The sequence below is a fragment of the Mustela lutreola genome, chromosome 7 (assembly GCF_030435805.1).
Source record: "Mustela lutreola isolate mMusLut2 chromosome 7, mMusLut2.pri, whole genome shotgun sequence".
NCBI classification, from domain to species: Eukaryota; Metazoa; Chordata; class Mammalia; order Carnivora; family Mustelidae; genus Mustela; species Mustela lutreola.
In genome coordinates, this window is record NC_081296.1 from 57,443,375 (window position 1) to 57,448,063 (window position 4,689).

Below are 4,689 nucleotides of genomic sequence, written 5' to 3' on the forward strand. Positions count from 1 at the left end.
TTAACCCGTGGGATTCAACCAGGCAGAATGGGGATGGGGAGTGGAGTCAGGAACATTCCAAAATGAGAGAACTAGATGTTAAGAATCTTGAGCTGGAAGAAAGCTTGGTGAGTTTAGAGAACTGAAAGGAGGACTGTATGGAGGGATAGAGAGAGACAGACAGAGAGACACAGAGAGAATGGTTTGAGGTGAGGTTCTCTATACAAGGTTGGTAGGCAGAGGTCATTATTTTAAGACTTACAAAAAGCCATTGACACATTTTTGGTGGGGATGGGGGTAGATAGCACAGGCCCAGAACTAGATGTGTGTTTTAAAAAGATTACCATGGTCAGGGTGGCTGGGTGGCTCAGTGGGTTAAGGCCTCTGCCTTCCACTTAGGTCATGATCCCAGGTTTCTGGGATCGAGCCCCACATCAGGCTCCCTGGAGCCTGCTTCCTCCTCTCTCTCTCTCTGCCTGCCTCTCTCCCTACTTGTGATCTCTGTCTGTCAAATAAATAAATAAAATCTTTTAAAAAAATGGTTTAAAAAGATTACTATGGTATAATAACGTTGACAAAAAAACCATGGGGAGCCCTGACTCAGCTTCTAATAAGCACAGAGCCCTGCATCAGGAAATGTTACAGCTGGATGGCTTTCACCAACTCTAAAAATTATCAGTTGTTTTGGCCTCATGCGTTCCACTTCCCAGCCACCACCACTAAAAGAGGTTGGTGAGAACCACGAAATTAAGCTCCAGGCCACAGAGCTAGGTAATGGCAGAGCCAGTGTCAAGACAGGAACCTAGCTTTCAGGACTCCGGGGCCTCCTTCGGTCCTAGTTGGGTGCTTCTGAGAAAGGAGCTAGTTTATTCATTTGTTTTTTTGAATGAATCTGATTCTTGAGGGCCTCAGTGATTATGTGGGGTCAGGGGACAATTGTTCTTTCAGGGAATCTTATCTGAATTTCAGGGGAGCTGGAACTGGCGGAGATAGGAGAGCAGAGCTTGGGAGTATATGAAAGATCTGGATGTCCTTGGAGGTGCATAGGGAAGGCTCGGTTAATGATCCTCCCCCAATGAGCATTCAAAGGAAACTGCTGGGGGCTTGACCTGAGGACACACATGAGAAGCCAGATATGCTAAGATCAAAGCCTTCTCAGAAGTGGAAATCTGAATGGGGGGGGGGGCAGGCAGCTACCGAGCAGCTGTTAGAAAGGCAGGCTTATTTGTGGAGCATAACAAATAGCATGGAGGGCAAGGGGAGATGGAGAGGAGAAGGGAGTTGAGGGAAATTGGAAGGGGAGGTGAACCATGAGAGACTATGGACTCTGGAAAACAATCTGAGGGTTTTGAAGGGGCAGGGGGTGGGAGGTTAGGGGAACCAGGTGGTGGATATTAGAGAGGGCACGGATTGCATGGAGCACTGGGTGTGGTGCAAAAACAATGAGTACTGTTACGGTGAAAAGAAAAAAAAAAAAAAGGCAGGCTTAGGCAACCTCCACTCAACATGACCTCCCCTGGGCCATGGCCTGGTTGCAGTCATTTCAGGGATACACATAACAAAACAAAACAAAAAAGTCTTCCTTTGACCCCAAGGGAGAACAGGATCTCCCCTGTCCACAACTTGGGACTTTTCACTGTGAGGCTGAGATTGACAGCCTGTGATGTGATTGTGAACACAGCCTGCCCAAGTCAGGAGCAGCTTGTTCTTGCACACACACAAGCTCTTAGTCTGATTCTTTCACCTGGAGAAACCTACTGGGAGGACAGTTGGCAGCTGGCCCAGAGGCTTAGAAAGGTATCACCTGGGGGTGCCTGGGTGGCTCAGTGTTTTAGGCCGCTGCCTTCGGCTCTGGTCATGGTCTCAGGGTCCTGGGATCGAGTCCCACATCTGGCTCCCTGCTGAGCAGAGCAGAGAGCCTGCTTCCTCCTCTCTCTCTGCCTGCCTCTCTGCCTACTTGTTATCTCTCTCTGTCAAATAAATAAATAAAATAAAATAAAATAAAAAAAAGGAAGAAAGGTATCACCTGAATCCTGCAGGTAACAGCTTGTCTAGGGAACTGCTCTGCGGTTGCCAAAGGTAGCCAGTGAACCCTTAAGAGCAGGGGTGCTTCATGTTTCATGACCCCCATTGGGTAATATAATAGTAAGTGTTTTGATTTGGGGAGGTGTGTGTACCTTTGACCAAAATGTCAATTTCCTAAACCATTTCATAGGGTTACTCCACGTTTACCACATTTCTTAATCAGAGCTCTATCTCCTCACTTCTGAACCTGGTGGCCAAGAGCCAGCCCCCCCGTTTGCCCACTGCTCACCCTGACTCCAGGCTGGGAGGCAGAGACCACATCTCTACTCCCTCTGTGTGTGGGGGCAGGGGGAGGGTGGAAACAAAAGTAGTAGCCAGAAAACTGTCATCTGAAGAGAACAGCTCTCGGGGTCATTTAAGTTTAGCTCAGAAACTCACTTTGTGACAGCAGGAAGGGAACCTTATGGAGTCGAAGTCTTCCTTTATTCGTTTTTCCTACTTCCATTTGAGAATGATGGAACTCAGACTCAGAGGTGACACGACTTTCCCAAGATCACACAGCTAGTTCATGGCAGAGGGAGAAGAGGATCCGAAGTCTTTCCCTTTTTCGTCTGTTGACCAACACCAGACAGAATGGCAAGCTGTGGAATAAATGTGCGTGTATTCGGGGTCTTAGGGATGGCCATCTGGAAGGCACCAAGAGGACAAAAAGTGTGCTCTGCAGAGACAAAGGAGGTTAGGGTACTTAAAGAGGAAAGAGAATTTACAAGAGTTGTTTTGCCTAAAATGTGATTGGCGATAGCTGCATTAATGCTGAGCTGTTAGAATGAGATTGGACAATCACAAGCAATGGCTGCAAAAAAGAGTGTTTGCAGCCTTGTGGCCAGGTTGCGTGGCCGTTTTCCAGGATGTTGTTTGCACTGAGGTTTGATTCCATCTGGGTGAGGACATGCTTCCAGCTTCCTTCCCCAAGGGCTTTGGGCTCCATTTTCTGGCCCCTTCACATGCCTGACTCCATCTTAGGAATTTTCTTTTACACACCACACCTTTTTTCCCCAAAGACTTTTTATTTATTTATTTGGTAGAAGAGAGACAGCAGGAGAGGAAACACAAGCAGGGGGAGTGGGAGAGGGAGAAAAGCAGGCTCCCCGCTGAGCAGGGAGCCTGATGCAGGGCTTGATCCCAGGACCCTGGGGTCATGACCTGAACTGAAGGCAGACACCCAACAACTGAGCCACCCAGGTGCCCCAGGAGACACTTTTTGACTGCTTGTGACATGCTGGGCAGTACTGTGCTAGAACAAACAGGTTCATTGTTCTGAATCTCCAGAAGCCCACAGCATGTGGGAAAGAAGGCCAAATAAACCCTTCACAGCCCCACAGAGCAATCACTCAGCCTAAATTACATACAGGAAGTGTGGAGGAGATGGAGGTGGTTAACATAAAAAAAGATTCCTGGAGGAGATGGTAAGGCCCCATGCCCTTTGTACTGCACTTAGAGATATTTCCTGATACAGGGCTTACTTTGGCTGCCTGAGGGTTTGTGGGAGCCAGCATAGATTTCCTCACAGGCGAGGCTCAATTCCAAGGTTAGAAAGAAACCTATCGGGGTGCCTGGGTAGCTCAGCCGGTAAAGCATTGGTTAACTCACTCACTCACTGACTGTTGGTTTCTGCTCAGGTCATGATCTCAGGGTCATGAGACTGAGCCCCTGTCCAGCTCTGGGATTGGTACAAAGATTATCTCCCTCTCCCCCTCCCCACCCCCCTAATAAAATACATAAAATCTTTAAAAACCAAACAAACAAACTGGGCCACCTGCGTGGCTCATTCATTTAGGCATCTGCCTTCTTTGGCTCAGGTCATGATCTCTGGGTCCTAGGATTGAGCCTTGCATCAGGCTTCCTACTAAGCAGGGAGTCTGTTTTTCTCTCTCTCTCTCTCTCCCTCTGCCCCTTGCCAGTGGTCATTCTCTCTCTCTCAAATAAGTGGATAAATCTCTAAAAAAAAAAAAAAAAGAAAAGAAAAAAGAAAGAAAAAAAGCCAATCAGCAAGCTAGCTATCATCTGGCTGTTCTCCACACCAGGGTAGGAAGTGAAAATGGTTTAGGAGGGTTCCTTAGTGGAAATTAACAGAAAGGAAAGAAATCAGTTCCCAATTTAGAAGTACTTCCAAACTTTTAGTCTTCAGGAAGGGGCATCTGGGTGATAGAGAAGTGGGCACAAAGAGCGTTAGAAAATGGTGGGGTAGGAGAGCCCCTTCTGTCCTAACTGACCTTCCTAAATGCAACCCATCCCCAGCTTTCCAGCTGCCCACTGTGACTCCCTGCCCCTGCCGGGCCCTGCTGCCAGCCCATGGGCACGCTGGCACTTCTCCCGCCCTCCTGCCTGACTTTGGAACCTCCTTTCCGTGGAACTCACACCACCCAGTTCATCTCCATGATCCCCTATGAAATGGCTCCCAGACTTGCTGAAAGAACACAGGTAACTGAGCACCACAACTAAGGAATACAGACCAGTCCTCCCTCCTCCAAAGGGGGTGCGGTTGGGGGCAGGTCCTCCCCCTGTCCAGGGAGAGAGACAGTCCAAGGAACTGCTTAGTCATGTGACATGAGGCAAGCTCATACCCTTTGTCTGGTCTGGGTATCATATTACAATATGATAAATAAAAATTGTGAGATGGGTCCA